This window comes from Salvelinus alpinus, chromosome 22 (genome assembly GCF_045679555.1).
Source record: "Salvelinus alpinus chromosome 22, SLU_Salpinus.1, whole genome shotgun sequence".
In the NCBI taxonomy this organism is placed as follows: domain Eukaryota; kingdom Metazoa; phylum Chordata; class Actinopteri; order Salmoniformes; family Salmonidae; genus Salvelinus; species Salvelinus alpinus.
In genome coordinates this window covers 6015265-6037189 of record NC_092107.1, presented here as the reverse complement: position 1 = coordinate 6037189, position 21925 = coordinate 6015265, and the positions used below count along the sequence as shown (strand labels likewise).

The 21925-nt window shown below is 42.3% G+C and overlaps 1 protein-coding gene across 1 annotated transcript in view; it reads right to left on the bottom strand.

The window, feature by feature from the left end:
• The window catches only part of LOC139548868 (protocadherin-16-like), a 196197-nt gene extending 174726 nt beyond the window's left edge, over window positions 1–21471 (bottom strand). Inside the window, exon 1 of the mRNA XM_071358774.1 lies at window positions 21040–21471. The gene's annotated coding sequence lies outside the window, so the exon portion shown is untranslated. The remainder of the gene's footprint in view (window positions 1–21039) is intronic.
• Window positions 21472–21925: the final 454 nt, after the last annotated feature.

Here is a 21925-nt window from a genome sequence, read left to right as displayed (position 1 = left end):
AAGGTCCAGTCGCCAGGACCACAAATTCCATCTAGACACCGTTGCCCTAGAGCACACAAAAAACTATACATACCTCGGCCTAAACATCAGCACCACAGGTAGCTTCCACAGAGCTGTGAACGATCTGAGAGACAAGGCAAGAAGGGCATTCTATGCCATCAAAAGGAACATAAATTTCAACATACCAATTAGGATCTGGCTAAAAATACTTGAATCAGTCATAGAGCCCATTGCCCTTTATGGTTGTGAGGTCTGGGGTCCGCTCACCAACCAAGATTTCACAAAATGGGACAAACACCAAATTGAGACTCTGCATGCAGAATTCTGCAAAAATATCCTCCGTGTACAACGTAGAACACCAAATAATGCATGCAGAGCAGAATTAGGCCGATACCCACTAATTATCAAAATCCAGAAAAGAGCCGTTAAATTCTACAACCACCTAAAAGGAAGCGATTCCCAAACCTTCCATAACAAAGCCATCACCTACAGAGAGATGAACCTGGAGAAGAGTCCCCTAAGCAAGCTGGTCCTAGGGCTCTGTTCACAAACACAAACACACCCCACAGAGCCCCAGGACAACAGCACAATTAGACCCAACCAAATCATGAGAAAACAAAAAGATAATTACTTGACACATTGGAAAGAATTAACAAAAAAACAGAGCAAACTAGAATGCTATTTGGCCCTAAACAGAGAGTATACAGTGGCAGAATACCTAACCACTGTGACTGACCCAAACCTAAGGAAAGCTTTGACTATGTACAGACTCAGTGAGCATAGCCTTGCTATTGAGAAAGGCCGCCGTAGGCAGACATGGCTCTCAAGAGAAGACAGGCTATGTGCTCACTGCCCACAAAATGAGGTGGAAACTGAGCTGCACTTCCTAACCTCCTGCCCAATGTATGACCATATTAGAGAGACATATTTCCCTCAGATTACACAGATCCACAAAGAATTCGAAAACAAATCCAATTTTGATAAACTCCCATATCTACTGGGTGAAATTCCACAGTGTGCCATCACAGCAGCAAGATTTGTGACCTGTTGCCACAAGAAAAGGGCAACCAGTGAAGAACAAACACCATTGTAAATACAACCCATATTTATGTTTATTTATTTTAACTTGTGTGCTTTAACCATTTGTACATTGTTACAACACTGCATATATATAATATGACATTTGTAATGTCTTTATTGTTTTGAAACTTCTGTATGTGTAATGTTTACTGTTCATTTTTATTGTTTATTTGACTTTTGTATATTATCTACCTCACTTGCTTTGGCAATGTTAACACATGTTTCCCATGCCAATAAAGCCCCTTGAATTGAATTGAATTGAGAGCATAGGGAGAGAGCATAGGGAGAGAGCAGAGGGAGGGAGCAGAGGGAGAGAGCAGAGGGAGAGAGCAGAGGGAGAGAGCAGAGGGAGAGAGCAGAGGGAGAGAGCATAGGGGGGACAACGTAGCTGTGCTGCTGCCAGGGGGTTTGGAACATGCCAAAGGGGAATCCTGAATACAGGCCAGTTAGGTGCCAGCTGGGAGCCTTAGGGAAGAGAACAAATACGGGCCTGAGCCTTGGGGAAAGAGAAGTCTGTCTGGCAACACAGGACTTCAGAGTACAGTAATAAAGATGTTGATGGTCTAATACAGAGGTTGGCAAGCAAAGCGCACAGAGACGGAATTAAAAGTGTCCCCCTTTCATCTTTATCACTAAGGTTATGTCCCAAGTCGCACCCTATTCCCTATATACAGTGAGGGAAAAAAGTATTTGATCCCCTGCTGATTTTGTACGTTTGCCCACTGACAAAGAAATGATCAGTCTATAATTGTAATGGTAGGTTTATTTGAACAGTGAGAGACAGAATAACAACAAAAATATCCAGAAAAACGCATGTCAAAAATGTTATAAATTGATTTGCATTTTAATGAGGGAAATAAATATTTGACCCCCTCTCAATCAGAAAGATTTCTGGCTCCCAGGTGTCTTTCATACAGGTAACGAGCTGAGATTAGGAGCACACTCTTAAAGGGAGTGCTCCTAATCTCAGTTTCTTACCTGTATAAAAGACACCTGTCCACAGAAGCAATCAATCAATCAGATTCCAAACTCTCCACCATGGCCAAGACCAAAGAGCTCTCCAAGGATGTCAGGGACAAGATTGTAGACCTACACAAGGCTGGAATGGGCTACAAGACCATCGCCAAGCAGCTTGGTGAGAAGGTGACAACAGTTTCTGTGATTATTCGCAAATGGAAGAAACACAAAAGAACTGTCAATCTCCCTTGGCCTAGGGCTCCATGCAAGATCTCACCTCGTGGAGTTGCAATGATCATGAGAATGGTGAGGAATCAGCCCAGAACTACACAGGAGGATCTTGTCAATGATATCAAGGCAGCTGGGACCATAGTCACCAAGAAAACAATTGGTAACACACTACGCCGTGAAGGACTGAAATCCTGCAGCGCCCGCAAGGTCCCCTGCTCAAGAAAGCACATATACATGCCCGTCTGAAGTTTGCCAATGAACATCTGAATGATTCAGAGGACAACTGGGTGAACGTGTTGTGGTCAGACGAGACCAAAATGGAGTTCTTTGGCATCAACTCAACTTGTCGTGTTTGGAGGAGGAGGAATGCTGCCTATGACCCCAAGAAACCATCCCCACCGTCAAACATGGAGGTGGAAACATTATGCTTTGGGGGTGTTTTTCTGCTAAGGGGACAGGACAACTTCACCGCATCAAAGGGACGATGGACGGGGCCATGTACCGTCAAATCTTGGGTGAAAACCTCCTTCCCTCAGCCAGGGTATTGAAAATGGGTCGTGGATGGGTATTCCAGCATGACAATGACCCAAAACACACGGCCAAGGCAACAAAGGAGTGGCTCAAGAAAAAGCACATTAAGGTCCTGGAGTGGCCTAGCCAGTCTCCAGACCTTAATCCCATAGAAAATCTGTGGAGGGAGCTGAAGGTTCGAGTTGCCAAACGTCAGCCTCGAAACCTTAATGACTTGAAGAAGATCTGCAAAGAGGAGTGGGACAAAATCCCTCCTGAGATGTGTGCAAACCTTGTGGCCAACTACAAGAAACATCTGACCTCTGTGATTGCCAACAAGGGTTTTGCCACCAAGTACTAAGTCATGTTTTGCAGAGGGGTCAAATACTTATTTCCCTCATTAAAATGCAAATCAATTTATAAATTTTTTGACATGCGTTTTTCTGGATTTTTTTGTTGATATTCTGTCTCTCACTGTTCAAATAAACCTACCATTAAAATTACAGACTGATCATTTCAATGTCAGTGGGCAAACGAACAAAATCAGCAGGGGATCAAATACTTTTTTCCCTCACTGTAGTGCACATGCCCTGGTCAGTAGTAGTGCACTTTGTAGGAAACAAGGTACCATTTGTTTCCATTTGGGACACAAGCCAAAGACAAATACATTATACAGTACATCCATTCAAACACGCCAATTTAACAAAACATTGACTCAATACTCATATCATGTCTAATAGCATTAGTGTGTGTGGGAACTTTGCCCTAAAACCCTACTAATGCTGATACTTTACTGTGTTTAAGTTTGTTTAAAGTTCTACATGGTCAGGCTTATTTTAACCCAGGTCCCTTTAAATCCCCTCAACTGAGCCAAGCGTGTCAACAGGTCCTGGCTGCATATTAGCACCATATTCCCTATACTGTGCACTACCTTTGACCAGACCAGTGGCGACCCGTCATTCAGGGCAGGTGGGGCAGAGTCCCAACTGTTTTGAGACCAACATGTTTAGCTAAAAGCTCCAAAATGAAGGTGTTTCAGCCTAGCCCAGTTCTTTCTATGGTGGTGGAGCAGCCAGCGGAAAATACGGAGCGTAGGTGTTGGTAATGTTCTCTAGTTGCGCCGTGATTGGCTCAGTGTTCTGTCACTCATGGGACACTACGTCACCGCAGTAGAGCACATGGTAGAGCTTGATAATTCAAGCACCTTGGGTGCTGCCATAGAGTTACATTATAAGTGCCCATCCAAGAAGGCTCAAGGTCATTGGTCACAGATAAAATGACGTCAAATCACATTATATCTTCCTGTAGCTTGATTGGACTGATCATGTCAGAAGGCACAGTGATGAAGGCACAGTGATGAAGGCACAGTGATGAAGGCACAGTGATGAAGGCACAGTGATGAAGGCACAGTGATGAAGGCACAGTGATGAAGGCACAGTGACGCCGAAACACTGGTGATTTACCCCAAAAATGACTGGGAGTTTATACAGTGGGGCAAAAAAGTATTTAGTCAGCCACCAATTTTGCAAGTTCTCCCACTTAAAAAGATAACAAAGTATTGAGATAAACTTTTGTTATTGACCAAATACTTATTTTCCACCATAATTTGCAAATAAATTCATTAAAAATCCTACAATGTGATTTTCTGGAAAAAAAATTCTCATTTTGTCTGTCATAGTTGAAGTGTACCTATGATGAAAATTACAGGCCTCTCTCATCTTTTTAAGTGGGAGAACTTGCACAATTGGTGGCTGACTAAATACTTTTTTGCCCCACTGTATATAGAGTGTGCGATTCTCTTTATTTTTATAACTTATAGTTTATTCGCCTTTAGTCAGCACCTCTACTTAAAATATTTTTCTCTGGGTGTGCGCCAGCTCATGTTTTTCATTGTACTGATCATGTCAACATCATACTTTCAAAGTCTAGCAGTCAAAGCTAACAGTCATTATCAAGAATCAAGTCGACAATATACTGGCAAATCCTTTTTAATCCTTGTCAAATGAAGAGAAATTATGAAGAGAAATTATAGATAAAACGTATCGGTGCTCATCGGCAATTGGACATAAACATTACACAACAAGTTGGAAATCGTAAATTCAACAATGAGTGGTTTGAAAGCATTGCAAAGCAATCACTAGCCTGCTATTCAGTGGAGTGTCTGTGTGGTCCCCTGTCTGGGATTAAGGGTCTCATGTCCAAGCTTAAAATTATAAACAATCAACATTGGCCATGCTGTCAATGAAGCATGATTTGTGCCGCACTCAAAACAACTGTTAACTCGAAACTGCGAAATCTGACTTCATTGAGTTCAAGACAACTGGGAAAATACCTTTTGAACGTTCATCAAACTCGGAATTGTAAATCCGGAACTCCAGACTCTTTCTAGAGCTACGACCTGAAGATCACTGACGTTATCATGTTTCGACCTTGTTATTTTTCGAGTTCACAGTTGTCTTGAAAACATCATAAATACAGAGAATACCAGACTTTGATGACAAAGTTTGATGACAAAATTTGCCCACGAAGGACCGCCGCACCACCTTCCTGTTCAAGTGAGCACAGCACAACGAGGTGAGTCCAAAAATGTAATGTATGCTCCTGCTGTCACGGCCGTCGTCGGAAGGAGACCAAGGTGCAGCGGTGGTGAGCGTACATTTTCCTTTTATTTTAATTCCCAACAAAACAAGAAACAAAGAAACGACCGTGAAGCTTAACAGGGCTATAGTGCCACTAACAAAGATAACCCACAAACACCAAAGGAAAAAAGGCTGCCTAAGTGTGATTCCCAATCAGAGACAACGATAGACAGCTGTCCCTGATTGAGAACCATACCCGGCCAAAACATAGAAATACAAAACATAGAAATAAAGAAACTAGAATGCCCACCCTAGTCACACCCTGGCCTAACCAAAATAGAGAATAAAAGCCTCTCCATGGCCAGGGCGTGACAGCTGCATAAATGATGTAACATGCCAGGGAGATATGTATACTATAGCTAATAAAGTAATATTAAGTGTACGTTGTGTAGCAAGCTGTTAGTAGCCCATGTGCCTCACCCTAATAATTTGGTATATTTTCCCCTTTTAATTTCAGCTACTGTTCTAACTTGGTGGTGCACATGTAGCTTACAACCTGTTTTAGAGAAATGTAATCATCGAATATTGTAAGATCTTTCATTGTCTGCTTATATGCCCCCATTATTTATCCTACGGTTCTGACTTGGTGTGCAGGGAGAACACTGTAAAAACGGCCCATGTCCTGAATTCTGTCGCTGTACATTTCAAAAGTGCTGAACAAATAGTTATACTGACTATGTCCATCCTAGCTCGCTCATTAATGTCTTAATGGAAATTACTAATTGCCTCTTATTCACTCATCGTTCGCTTATGCCATAGTTTGTACAGCTCAATTGTCAGTAGAAACCACATTTGTTTAAGCAAGTCAGCCATATCAGCTATGCTTTTTTTAAAGGAGTAAATTAGGCTGAATGAACTGTTTCGCTGCTAGCCAGGTGTAGCAGTGGTAAGGTGTTGGGACTCTGTGTCATACCCTGATCTGTTTCACCTGTCCTTGTTAATGTCTCCACCCCCTCCAGGTGTCGCTTTTTTTCCCCAGTGTATTTATCCCTGTGTTTCCTGTCTCTCTGTGCCAGTTCATCTTGAATGTCCAAGCCTACCAGTGGGTTTTCCTGCTTTTCCTTTTCGCCTTTTTCTAGTCCTCCCGGTTTTGACCCTTGCCTGTTCTGGACTCTGTACCTGCCTGCCTGACCATTCTGCCTGCCCTGACCTTGAGCCTGCCTGCCACTCTGTACCTCCTGTACTCTGATCTGGTTTTGACCTTTTTGCCTGTCCACGACCATTCTCTTGCCTATTCCCTTTGGATGTATTAAACATCTTAAACTCCAACCATCTGCCTGCTGTGTCTGCATTTGGGTCTCACCTAGTGTCATGATACTTGCTGTTGGGACAGGTTTATGTAGGCCCTAACGGTTCGTAGGAACTGTTTGTCATCGTGCAATTAATGTGGAACGGTTCGTGGGAACTGTTTGTCATCGTGCAATTAATGTATTGTTGTGTAGTGGCTTTGCTGGCATGCATCCCACTTTTAAAGGTTTTTGTCCCACCAAGATTTACATGCTAAAATCGCCACTGCGCTCATCGTTCCCTTATGCCATAGTTTGTACAACTCAATTGTCAGTAGAAACCACATTTGTTTAAGCAAGTCAGCCATATACGCTATGTTTTTTAAAAGGCAGTAAATGAGGCTGAATGACCTGTTTTGCTGCCAGATAAGGCTCCGCTGATAGCCAGATGTAGCAGTGGTAAGGATTCACTCCATGGTGCTGAAAAGAAAGCTCTACTGTTAGAAAAGGTTTATGTAGGCCCTAACAGTTTGTGGGTGCCGTTTGTCACTGTATAGTGCAATTAATGTATAGTGTGTTGTGTAGTGGCTTTTCTGGCATACATTAAAAAAATGGAGTTTGCCCCACTAAGATTTACATGCTAAAATCGCCACTGGACCAAACATATTCCCAATATAGTGCATAGGGTTCTGGTCAAATGTAGTGTACTATGTAAGGAATAGGGTGCCATGTTTCTCTCTCTAACAGAGCTTTACTTTTCTGGTTCTTGGTTTGCCATTGTCTCTGGGTCTTAGTAGGCATATATAGTACCAGTCAAAAGTTTGGACACCTACTCATTCAAGGGTTTTTCTTTATTTGTACTATTTTCTACATTGTAGACTAAAAGTGAAGACATCAACACTATGAAATAACACATGTAATCATGTCGTAGCCAAAAAAGTGTTAAACAAATCAAAATATATTTTATATTTGAGATTCTTCAATGTAGCCACCCTTTGCCTTGATGACCGCTTTGCACACTCTTGGCATTCTCTCAACCAGCTGCATGAGGAATGCTTTTCCAACAGTCTTGAAGGATTTCCCACATATGCTGAGCACTTGTTGGCTGCTTTTCCTTCACTCTGCGGTCCAATTCATCCCAAACCATCTCAATTGGGTTGAGGTCGGGTGATTTTGGAGGCCAGGTCATCTGATGCAGCACTCCATCACTCTTCTTCTTGGTCAAATAGCCCTTACACGGCCTGGAGATGTGTTGGGTCATTGTCCTGTTGAAAAACAAATTATAGTTCCACTAAGCGCAAACCAGATGGGATGGCATATCGCTGAAGAATGCTGTGGTAGCCATGCTGGTTAAGTGTGCCTTAAATTCTAAATTAATCACCAACTGTGTCACCAGCAAAGCACTCCGATGCCATCACACATCCGCAATGCTTCATGGTGGTAACCACACATGCGGAGATCATCCGTTCACCTACTCTGCATCTCACAAAGACACGGCGGTTGGAACCAAAAATCTAAAATTTGGACTCATCAGACCAAAGAACAGATTTCCACTGGTCTAATGTCCATTGCTTGTGTTTCTTGGCCCAAGCAATTATCTTCTTATTATTGGTGTCCTTTAGTAGTGGTTTCTTTGCAGCAATTCGACCATGAACGAAGGCCTGATTCACGCAGTCTCCTCTGAACAGTTGGTGTTGAGATGTGTCTGTTACTTGAACTCCATGAAGCATTTATTTGGGCTGCAATCTGAGGTGCAGTTAACTCTAATGAACTTATCCTCTGCAGCAGAGAAAACTCTGGGTCTTCCATTCCTGTGGCGGTCCTCATGTGAGCCAGTTTCATCATGGCGCTGTATGGTTTTTGCGACTGCACTTGAAGAAACTTTGAAAGTTCTTGACATTTTCGGGTTTGACTGACCTTCATGTCTTAAAATAATGATTGACTGTCATTTGCTTATTTGAGCTGTTACGAAATTGGCTCAAATGTATTAAGAAGGAACAAAATTCCACAATTTAACTTTTAACAAGTCACAGCTGTTAATTGGGGCGGCAGGTAGCCTAGTGGTTAGAGTGTTGGGCCAGTAACCGAAAGGTTGCTGGATTGAATTCCAGAGCTGACAAGGTAAAAATCTATTGTTCTGCCCCTGAACAAGGCGCTGTTCCCCGGTAGGCCATCATTATAAATAACAATTTGTACTGGCTTGCCTTGTTAAATAAAGGTACATTTTTTAAAATAATAATAATAATTTAAATGTATTCCAGGTGACTACCTCATGAAGCTGGTTGAGAGAATGCCAAGAGTGTGCAAAGCTGTCATCAAGGCAGAGGGTGGCTACTTTGAAAAATATAAAATTGATTTTAACACTTTTTTGGTTACTACATGATTCCATATGTGTTATTTCATAGTTTGATGTCCACTATTATTCTACAATGTAGAACATAGTACAAATAAATAAAAACCCTGGAATGAGTAGGTGTGTTCAAACTTTTGACTTGTACTGTATGCTAAACAGAACCACTCTCTGAGTTCACTGGAGGGATTTACTCTGGAAGACTTACTCTGGAAGACTTACTCAAATCACCCACAAAATCCCTAGCAGAAAGTAGTTGGAGGCCGCATCAAGCACCATGCAGAAATAATGGCCTACATTCATCAACGTCCAGGCAAAGCCACTTAGCCTACACCAACAACACTTAGCTCTGATCTAGTACTGTATATCCTTGGGTATTACTTATTGAGTGTGATGATGTGCCTGAGAGCTATCGCCACTTGGGGACGTTTCCCTCCATTTCTCCCCACACAAATGGCCTGATTTTTTGGTAGCCTACAAACATTTCCTAACCTGATATTCCTTCAAACATTATGCTTTGTATTATATAAAAACACAATAGCCAGAATCTGGTTACCATTTAATTTATTTAGAAATGTTTAGCGTTTGTATTTATTTTGTTTGGTACAGCCAACTTCTCTAGGCCTACTCACCATGGTGTCTGAACTGGTTTCCTAGGTAAGCACGCGCCGGCATGTTCACAGCTTTAGGTTGAGCCCTGATAAAGGTTGCAGCACTCTCCGTAGTTGGTTTCTCCGGTTTCGGTGTGTTTTCATAGTTTATTGTAAACGCTAGTGTTTATGCATAGTATGTCATTGTTTCTAGTAACTTTCTAATTGCTGTCCATTATTATGTAAAACGAGTGTCATACTATTGCCTTTCAAGTGTGTTAATCACTGTTATTGAGAATTTTTCTGTTTAGGTGATGCATGGATTTAAATGCCAGGTTAGGGCAGGTCCTTTTAGGATGCTTTTAGGATGCTGCCCGTTTAGCATGGTCAGCGTCATTGAGGGCTTCAACCATGCTTCTGCCATTTTAAAGTAGTCAAAGTAGTCAACTGGGTGGGGATTCCTATTGGTTGTTGCCTCAATGGAGCTGCCGATGTTGTCACAGAAGCTATGATGGCACAGATATAAAGATGAGTCCTCTTTTTTATAAAGGTGAGCACTCTGCTTTTAGATATAACTAGCTACCACACACCCCACAGCTCCCCAATAAAAAACAACAAATTGGGGCGACCCCCTGGAGATCGCCCCCATAGAATTAGGCCATTTTGGTCCGGGAGATGGTCAACCATGGTTTGCCAGTGCAGCGATAAGATATTGTGTAAAATAATGAATTTGAAGAACTTATCTGCACTGTATATTTCTTAGCAAGCTAGCCAGAGGAATGATTCCATACATGTTTTAAATATGTGATAATATGCCAACATTCCATTTAAACAATGTAGTCCATCCACAGCCTTACACTGTCTGAAATGAGTAGTAGATTATAGGATTTAGAAACGTTGTAAATGTGACAAGTAGGCTACTGATATTGTATCATATAATAGAACTTTCATCTTTCCAAGAAAACAAACATTTATACATTTATGATCTGTTTACATATATCTTAAAGGCTATTTATTTGCTTTAAAACAGCAACATTTTCTCTCAGCCTCATGGCAAAATGTGCATAATAACATGAGATTAGTTATAAAATTGCACATTTGCACGATTAAAAAATGTGTAGAATTGTAAGAAGTTAGCTGTTTCCCCCAATGCCGCATCATTGCAGGGGGGCCCCGAGAAACTGCGGCACGCCACTGCTAGGTAACATGCTGTTACTATAGCTCTGCCACATTATACTCAGATATGTGAGTTCATTGGCATTTGCCCTGTGGTTGAGGCACTTTAGCCTTTGTCCTCAAGTTAAGATAATATTACTATTTTGGACAATTAAGTTTATTGTATTATTTTTCATTAACTACGTATTTTGCATCTTGATTCAGTCTTCAACATTACCTGTTAAATAATGACCACCTATTTTTGCAGCTGATCCTTTGACTTTGTCTCAACTGCTGCTGTCTAACCTCACAGAAAAGCAACACTTACAGACCACGCACACACATCCACGCACACGCACGCACACACACACACACATACACACACACATAGCACATGTGGCCCCTAATTATAGAAAATGGCCCAGTTCAAGGCGAAAGAAAATATGGACACGGCTACTTTGTTAACTGCCGCAATATCTGCTCTGGACTGCACTGTGCAAATGGAAAACATGCCTCATTGTTCAAATCAAAGAAGGTTTTTTAAATAACCTTTAAGTGTTATTAACCTGTTGGCACCAATTGATTTCACATCGCCAAAAGTTATTTTTATTAAAAGCAAAATGAGTCTTTACTGTGTCGCGGTCCTTCAGTGGGAGGGGGGTCACATTCTGGGTGCATCCCAAATAGCACCCCATTCTCTACATAGAGCACTACTTCTGACGGGCCCTGGTCAAAAGAAGTGCACTAAATAGGGAATAGGGTGACATTTGGGACGCCGACTGAGACACATAATCTGTCTAAACAAACGCTGCTGCCTTCCTCTATTAGCCTGAGCCGCCACGTCACAGAAGGGTGCCAGAGTTCTGACATTTCCCAAGTTTAGAGCTAAACAATCTGAAATAAAGGCGACTGTCAAACATAGTGAATATTATAGGCAGCGCTGCCCATAGATGAAACAATCCCAGACCCACGACCAGCCTGTTTCATCTCCTGAACCACGGCAGTGTCCCAAATGGCAACCTATTCCCAATATAGTGCACTACTTCTGACCAGGGCCCTATGGGGAACCTTGTGTGCCCTAGTCAAAAGTAGTGCACTAAATAGGGAACAGGGTGCTATTTCAAATCAAATTTTAGGTGTAGACTAACAGGGAAATGCTTACTTACGGGTCCTATTCCAACAATGCAGAGTTAAAGATAAGATCAAAATTAAAACAACATTTTTAAATAGTGACACAAGGAATAAATACACAGTGAATAACAAATAAAAATAAAGAGTAAAAATAATAATACAGGGAGAACCAGTACCGAGTCCATGTTCCATTTTTTCTATATTCCAGGAAATATTTTGTTAGTCCCCACAAGGTCAAATGCTATTTCTAGGGTGTTTAGGGTTAAGGTTAGAGTTAATGTTAGGGTTAGAATTATGTTAAGGGTTAGGGTTAGGAGCTAAGGTTAGTTTTAAGGTTAGAGTTAAGGTTAGGGTAAGAGTACGAGTTAGGGTTAGGTGTTAGGGAAAATAGGATTTTCAATTGGATTGAATTGTGTGTCCCCACAAGGTTAGCTGTACAAGACTCTCTGTGTGTGTGTGTGTGTGTGTGTGTGTGTGTGTGTGTGTGTGTGTGTGTGTGTGTGTGTGTGTGTGTGTGTGTGTGTGTGTGTGTGTGTGTGTGTGTGTGTGTGTGTGTGTGTGTGTTGGGGTGTCAGTGTAAGTATATGTGAACAGCCAACGTCTTGGGAGACGTTCAATTCTATGCTATTATTACTCATCAAGCCTCTCAATGCTGCAATCACAGGCGTATCTCTGTAAATATAATATAATAGTTTTGTGAATAATTCATAGAAGAGAAGAAGAAAGTCAAATCAGTGCTTGGGAATAAGATGATCAATGAGACTCATATAAGAACTTTATTTAATCTTGTAAATCTTAATCTTAATTTACTTTATTTAATCTTGGAAAAACTCTAAACGCATTTTAAGAGATGTTTGATAGGAGATATACTGTTAAACAAAAGTAAAGTCCAACAATATTCCCCCGATTATCCCTGTATCTCTTCAAAACACTTTGTTCCAACTATGTACAGATCTGTTTCTGAACGCGTCTTTATCAGAAAGTCTACGCTCAGAGTAGCTCTGACACATAGGCTGTGTTCCAAATGGCACTCTATTCCCTACATGACTTTTGACCAAGGCCCATAGGGCTCTTGCTAATTCCAATGAAACTTCTGAGCCTTGAAGAGCCGAGTGTTTGGCTGGGAGGGGGCTGGGCCGCTGGGGCACTAGGGAGGGGAGTACAGGGCACGTTGGGGCGCCAGAGTCTCTCCACAAACGAATCCACAGAGTGAATTGTTAATCCGGACTGTCTGGATATTAACATGACAAGTATGAAGTAAAACTACACAAACACTCTGAATACTGCATATGGAGGCCCGGCTGAAACAGAGCTGTCTGGAGCCACATTCGGAGGTGCCATATTTCTGTGTACGGTGGTAATGGGGACCAGAGTTACAAATAGGGTTGCAAAGGATCGGAGACTTTCCGGGAAATTTCCGGAAATTGTCCAGAAATTTTACATGGGAAGTGAATTTGGGGAATTTTGCTTAAATTCATCTTAAAAGTTATCTTATAACAGTGAACCTTTTTTTGTTGGATACACATAAGGCAATTCTAGGTCTTGTGGCATATTTTGGTTAAACTATCCCCAATTCAATGGAATTGCAACCCTCTGCATGCACAGTGCATTCTTCCATCACATGTGCAGTGCACTCTTCCATCACATGTACAGCTGATTCTCAAGATCTTGCACACTAATGAGATGCTATTGAGGCCACACTACTATACTGTCTGAGCCAAGGACTACATGCTTTCTGGTAAGTTTTGATTACAATACTGGGTTGGGCGAATATATTTTATATGACATACATAATTTTTTGTTAACTCGTAAATAGTAGCCTATGGCAAAGTGTGTTTAAATCATTTCTAACTTGTTAACAATTTCTGATGGTTAGTTTTTGCTACTATGTGGGGTTTAGCTTGCTTGAGCCTACTAACTGAGGAGTGTTAATTCACCTGTTTCCATACAGTTTCATTTTAAAACATAATTAACTACATCATCTCCACCCCTCAACCAGTATTCTACAAGAGCACAGACACAAGGGACAACAGACACACCAGTCTCTACATTGCAGATGAGCTGAAGGCAGTCATCAATGACCTTGGACCACAGAAGGCATTTGCATTGGTGACAGACAAGCAATGCTGTGAACATGAAGGCTGCTTGGTCTAAAGTGGAGGAGTCCTACCCTCACATCACACCCATTGGCTGTGCTGCTCATGCATTTAATCTTCTCCTCAAGGACATCATGGCACTGAAAATAATGGATACACTCTACAAGAGAGCCAAGGAAATAGTTAGGTATGTGACGGATTGAGGGAGACAATGCCATCCTGTCTGATGTTCAAACTCTGCTTGCAGATGTAAGAGAAGAAATCGGTACTGCCCTGCCCACTTCCCTGTTGCTCCAAGCAGAGGAAACTGCAGTTCTGAAATCCATCAAAAAGCGCGAAGACTTCTGTCTGAAGACCATACACGCCGCAGCGTACATGTTGGACCCCAAGTATGCTGGCAAGAGCATCCTGTCTGGTGCAGAGATCAACAAGGCCTATGGTGCCATCACCACCATGTCTCGCCACCTTGGCCTGGATGAGGGCAAGGTTCTTGGCAGTCTGGCGAAGTACACTTCCAAGCAAGGGCTTTGGGATGGAGATGCAATATGGCAGGCGTGCCAACATATCTCAATTAGCCATCCGGGGGAAAAGACTTTGTGGATCTGAGGCTCTTTCCCCTGTTGCCTCCATCATCCGCCTCCTCAGAGCGCAACTGGTCCTTGTTTGGGAACACACACACACCAAAGCATGCAACAGACTGACCAATACAAGGGTTGAAAAATTGGTGGCCATCCGTTAATTCCCATATATTCCGTTAATTCCCATATATTCCGTTAATTCCCATATATTCCCGTTAATTCCCACGGAATGTTTCCACCTCTGAATATTCCCCAAGATGTGCAACCCTAATTCCAAATGGCACCCTATCCTCAAAGCTCTATTGGCCTTGGTCAAAAGTAGTACACTATAAAGCCCTATGGGCCTTGGTCAAAAGTAGTACACTATAAAGCCCTATGGGCCTTGGTCAAATGTAGTACACTATAAAGCCCTATGGGCCTTGGTTAAAAGTAGTGCACTACAAAGCCCTATGGGTCTTGGTTAAAAGTAGTGCACTATAAAGCCCTATGGGCCTTGGTTAAAAGTAGTGCACTATAAAGCCCTATGGGCCTTGGTTAAAAGTAGTGCACTATAAAGCCCTATGGGCCTTGGTTAAAAGTAGTGCACTATAAAGCCCTATGGGCCTTGGTTAAAAGTAGTGCACTATAAAGCCCTATGGGCCTTGGTTAAAAGTAGTGCACTATAAAGCCCTATGGGCCTTGGTTAAAAGTAGTGCACTAGTATGAAGCGAATAGGGTTCCATTTGGGCGACAGACAAAGTGCTCCCATAGGGGCAGGTCAAGGGGCAGGTAAAGGGGCAGGTCAAGGCTCAGGTCAAGGGGCAGGTCAAGGGGCAGGTCAAGGGGCAGGTCAAGGGGCAGGTAAAGGGGCAGGTAAAGGGGCAGGTAAAGGGGCAGGTCAAGGGGCAGGTAAAGGGGCCAGGGAAAGCCATCCCCATCATAGAGCTCTGATGTGCGTGCCGTGTGTTCCCTGGCTATCCATGCACTCGCTCCCCTGGCCATAACAAACACACAGAGCATTGGAAAAACACAGGGCTTCTCCTTTCATGGTGAGGCCATCACACGCACGCATGCACGTACACACACACACACACACACACACACACACACACACACACACACACACACACACACACACACACACACACACACACACACACACACACACACACACACACACACTCACATACGTCCAAGAAAAGCAAGATCATCTCTTTCCCACATGAACGGAGACAGAATCAGACGGACCTAGCTACGGTATTTGATGGTCTGGGTGTTTGTGTAAGACGTCGTGCGAGCGAACAGGAAAAACATGCACTCCTCCTCAGGCCTTTGAACATGATCCTGTCTGATTTGATATTGCTATGGGCGTGGGTGTGTTGGGGCGGTTGCATCATTTGAAACACATGGGCACAGTGATCAGAAAGAGGAGCTGGAGGCTGGCTCCTGACCACATACCGTAACAGCTGAGAGAGGAGGTCAACTTCTATGGTTTTGTTTTCAGTTGAATGACTCACATGTCATCCCTACAGGGTCTACTGTACCATTAGTAGCATGACCATGTATTCATTAGTAGCATGACCATGTATTCATATTCCATTCCAGCATTTCCACAACAAGCTTGCTTTAAACGTCACATAAATTGACTACCTATGTATCACTTCAACTGCAACTAGCTATTACAACAGTTATCTGTTGTGTCAACATAAAGGTCTGTTATTATCCCTAGTTAACACAATAACAAGATGAACTCATCTCTTGACCAAATATAAACTGTGCAGTTCTGAAGTTATCTGTTGTGCCATCTTAGATAGGTATGTTATTCACTGTCTAGCATCTTCTCAGTTTCAGTTTAATATGTATGTGTGGGATACGCATGGTATACAGTAAACCGTCCAACAAAATGCTTACTTGCAGGTTCCTTATCAGCAAAGCAACAACAATAAGAAATACTAAAAGATAACAATATGAACATAAAGTAAATGGATCAGTAGAATAGAATACATTTCTTAGCATAAGTATAATACAGGAAGTAACAATTTATAGTCCAATATTTACATGTGTATTGGGGAAGGGTGGGGGGGGGGTCAGGTGTATAAATTGAGCAATATAATAAGAGTCTGGTAGTAGCAGTTGTGATGTGTGTGTATCCTGAATGTATATGTGTGTGTGTGTGTGTGTGTGTGTGTATGTCTGTGTGGGTGTGTGCATGAGTGAGTGCATGTGTACTAAGGTGTGGAGGATCAGAGCAGCTGGTCAGTCCAGTTCAAGTGTTCAGCAGTCTGATGGCTTGAAGATAGAAACTGTCACTGAGCCTGTTGTTATCAGACCTCATGCTCCGATACCATCTGCCCAACGGTAAGGGAGAGAACAGCTCATGTCTGGGGTGTGTGGGGTCCTTGATGATGCTGCAGGCCTTCCCCAGGCACCCTTTCAAGTAGATGTCCTGGATGGGTGGGAGCACAGTTTAAGTTATGTACTGTGCCATCTTCACCACCCGCTGGAGGGCCTTGTGGTCGTGGAAAGAGCAATTCCCGTACCAGGCCGTGATGCAACCGGTCAGGACGCTCTCGATGGTGCAGCCGTAGTATTTGGAGAGGACCCGGGACGGCATGCTGAATTTCTTCAGCCACTAGGAAGTAGAGCCGCTGTTGTGCCCTCTTGACAAGAGTGGTGATGTTGTTGGTCCTTGACAAGTCCTCTGTGATGTGGAAGCAGAGGAACTTAAAACTGCTGTCTCTCTCTAATGCAGTTCCTTTGATGTAGATCGAGGCATGTTCCCTCCCTGCTTCCTCAAGGCAAACAATCAGCTATTTTGTTTTGCTGACGTTGAGGGCGAGGTAGATGTTTTAAAGATGAACTCGTCACTAACCATTCACAGTTTCTACTAACAGATGTTTGATGGCATACTATTATAACAGACACATGTTAAGCAGATCATGACTTGTGGAATCATTGCCTAATCTAAAACCTCAGTCTGAGTGTCTGAAACACTGATGATGGGCCTATAAACAACAAGCTGTAGGTACTGTAAGTAGGTAGAGTCTCCTGAAACCGCTAGCGTGCGTGTGTTTGTGTGTGTACTGTACCAGTCCAGAGGCACGAAGGCTCCACTGAGCAGATGCTCCACGACTCTCTGTCTTGGGGGAAACATACTCTGTTACACCAGGGGCCAGTAAAACTATGACAAACCATACCAGGAGCCAAGACTAGGTCTATGTCCCAAATGGCACCCTGTTCCCTATTTAGTGCACTAATTTTGACCAGTGCCCTATGTGCCTTTTGGGACAAAATCTAGGGCATGCCTGGTCAGTTTTAGAGGAAAATGTTCTGGCTCTGTTGTTACAACAATCCTGTCAAAATCAACCAGAAAATCCATAAATGATTGGCTTTGCTGTGTCAGACCAAGACTAGAGACTGCCAAGTAGATATGACCATCAAAGGCTGACCTGTACACTTTCAAAGTACAATGTAGCTATATACTTCTGTTATTACTATAGCTAGCTTCCATACAATGTTAATATATACTTCTGTTATGGCTGTAAAAAAACAACAACCAGGAAATGAATCAGAAAGTCTTGGCTCTACTGTGCTGTTGTGTTCATTCCCCTCCATACAGTATGTTATAAACCTTTTATCCTCATCATCACCCCAGGCACAGAGGCACACTGCAAATAAAGTCAAATAATTACTTCATCATGGAGCTTCTGGGACTTGACTGATGACATAATCCTTGGATTGTCATAAAAGCCACAGCCGAGGTTTCAGGCTGCGGTTTCATCCAACAATTCTGCATCATTTCCTTCACTGTTTTCTTTGTAAACTATATACAGTTTTTCTCCTCAGTCCAGCCACTCTACGGTGAATGGCTTTAGCACAACTTTTTCCTTGGCTTTAGTCTCCTGTGATTGGAACACATCAGATTTAACCAATGGCTGCTTGCGAACTCATATTCAGGAAATGAATGGGCCAATCATCAAAGCACTCAGACGATGCACCTAGCACTCAGGCCTCCCAAAGATACAGCCTATAGGCTTTAGCTCAGTGAGCTAGCATAGTCTTTTGGCATGCACTATTTTTCTATAAGAGAACACCAAATTATACAATGAGCTCTATCTATCTATCTCTATCTCTATCTATATCTATCTATCTATCGCTTTGAGTTTCACTGATATGAAACATACTTGGCATTCCTCTCCAGCGGGAGCTAATGACTGTCATTGTTACCTCAACTATTATTCAATTATTATCGATGAGGACCAGGAATGTGCCTTGGCCCTCCCCTCATAACTGACAACATGCTGCAGGGTTCTCTGACACAACACTGGCACCCAGGAGGGAAAACACCAACATTATGTTTTAACTGACGAATGGGTGGACAGCGAGGGGAGGAGAGAGGAGAGAGAGAGAAAAGAAGGGAGGGACGTCAGCATACTGGTCTGCCAGACAGTGCTCCAAGACAATACAGAAGGAGGATGACTTTGGAGCACCATTGAACCAGCATACTAACAGATAGAGGCAGAGTCCGGAAGAGCACCTTATTCCCTATATCTAGTGCATTACTTTTGACCAGAGCCCTATGGTCAGAGAATATTGGCTACGAGCCTATGATTGGAGACCTATGGGCTCTGGTCAAAAGTAATGCACTATATAGGGAATAGGGTGCCATTGGGTATTTTTTCTTCCCCCTTTCTCTACAAAACATTCCTCTCAAATTGGTTTATCCATTGAATTCTATTGTTGGCTGGGGTGTAATGCTGTGCCATTGTGTCACAATTCACTGTTGGTCCTGTAGACTCCTACATACTGACAGATGTCAGGAGGTTGTAGTAGGACATATTCATTGCAGTGTCAACAGGGCTCTGTTCATTAGGGTGTGAAGTGAATCACTGTGTTCCTCGCAATCCTTTCACTAATGTGTAATTCATTTCAATTGGGTTCCATATCCCTTAACAGGTTGTTTGCACTCAAAATGGCACCCTATTCCCTACATAGTACACTAGCCTACTTTTGACCAGAACCCTATAAAGTGCACTATATAGGGAATAGGGTGCCATTTGGGAAGCACACCAAGTACAGTGGAGTAACATCCTAGTGAATTATTTGACTGGTGGACAGAGTATTATTAAGCTAATTGGTTGAGATTGGTGTTGTGTTGTTTGTCTTTGACAGCATGGTGGTGTTGCCAATGAAAATGTGCTCTAAGTATAGACCATGACGGGTAGCCTACCACACATTTGAATTCTAATCTAAAACATAATATTATTTCTCAATCATTTCAGAAAACCACAAATAATCGCTTTAAAGGTTTGATGTGTTTTTGTTAAAATCATATTATTGTTGTGTGGTTGTGTGGTTGTATGACTCTGACTTCTTTTAGAATGTCTTAAATTATATTAACTGGCAAAGCAAGGGGAGCTAGACCTCAGAAATGTATATGTGTCATTCTTTGTTACATAATTAGTGTTTGCTTGGAAGGTTTTTCCAAAAGTTGAAACGGTTTAAATAGTAGAGCCTACAGTGTAGGATCTCAGCTAGAGCTATTGATCCTGCAGTCTGTGTGTTCTCTTTTCTTGCATACAGTGCAATATAACGTAGGGCCTATTGTTAAATAGCCTAAATATCCATCTTTTTTCTTTCCCTTTTACATCCAATACTTTTAAAGCTCTCCCCTTCAGGAGAGTTGGCAGCAGTAGCCTAGTGTTATGCCGTCTGAAAGAAGTGATTGCCCCCACAGAGGGAAACAAAATCACAGAGTTAGAACAGCAATGAGCAGAGAGGAGAGCATTCAGTCAGGGCCAGATGGTTTGGGTTATAATGAGAATCAGTTTTCAGGCAGCCGTTCCACGGTCCTGCCTGCCTGTCGATAGCAGTTTCACTATTCGGGATAATCATTAGACGATACATAAGGTGTCAAGACCCAAACATCGCTGACAGCTGTCCCGTCCATGGGTCCTGCTGACTTCTCAAATATACATCTATTTAAGCTTAAAAAAAACAACAGCACTGTTTGACAATAAATGTGATGACTGTATAACTAATCAGAGTCAAATACCCAAAATAAAGATGCAAAAACAAAAACCTGGAGTAAATTATAGAAAACTTATAACACATTGTAAACACTTAAAAAACGTTAACTTTTGCACTTTGGACCCGAAAGAATAAAAACAAGTGTATGGAAAAAGAAGAAGAAAGAAGACAAACGAAGAGATTCATCTTTAAAAGCATCCAAGCTTGAAAATTGTCTCGTTAACTTCATGACTGACTGTGTGTGATGTTTAGGGACCATGATAATGTGCTAGCCTATTCTGCACATGACAACAACGCAACGATTTGCGCTCAAGTTTTAGCCTAATAAAACGTCCATGTAACTAGTGCAATGTATAACAACGTATAAACGTATCGCAACAATGTATCAAATGTATCGCAACGATTTATAATCACTACCTCGTAGTCTTCAGCTAGCGACGTGAGACAGACATTTGACAGTAGTAGAACACTGTAACCGAGGACTTACATTCATATGCTCCTTCTCTGCCACTGAGCGCACGCACGTCCGTTAGCAAATATCCCAACAATAACGGTCGCTTCTTTAAACAAATTCCTTGTGGAGTAAAAAGGCAGAGTAAAAATCTAAACTAAAGTCAAAAACCTCCTAAATTAAATCCATCTCCAAAAGACAAAGCGGTATCCTTTCTAAATGATCCTTTAGGATGGTGAATGTGTTTTCACTCCAGCAACCTCTTGTGATTTCTTCTGTACCCTATTCCTTGTCAGGTGACGAGGGATAGGCAATTCAAAATAACTTTTTCCGCGACCGTTTCCTTTGTATGGTTAAAATGTTGTAGTCAGGACGTTATCAACTTCTCGGCATCGGGACAGCATCCACACTAACAGTTACTGCAGCGTCTAGTTGCAGAGCTGCTGCCTCTCCTTGCGCGGAGTGAAACCCGACACCTCTCTATGGCTATGGACAGCCCTCCTTCAGATTGTGCTAATTTATTAAACACGTGCAGAAGTGTAAGGTTATGTTGCTTGACAGCGCCGTGGTAGAGAGAGATGCCTCTGAGAGAGCAGAGAGGAGAGGTGGACATTTCTGAACTCTGGTGCCACCAAGCTATGTAAAAGGGAAGTGTAAGGCAATCTTCAGAATGTCTTTCGGTTCTAAATATCTCATACTCGATGAGCTGCTTGGGCTACTCTAAATGACCTTTCATTTGCATGGTGAAGTAGGCTAAATGAAATGCTTCAGAATCACAATTATGTAATTGATTGGCAACATATTTTTCATTATCATAACCATCGACAAATGGATTTGGAGCATGCCAAAATTCAGCTCCAGTAGACCGCCATGACAAGTTTGACATTGTTATTAGAACAGAAGGGTTTTTCCCTCTCAGACA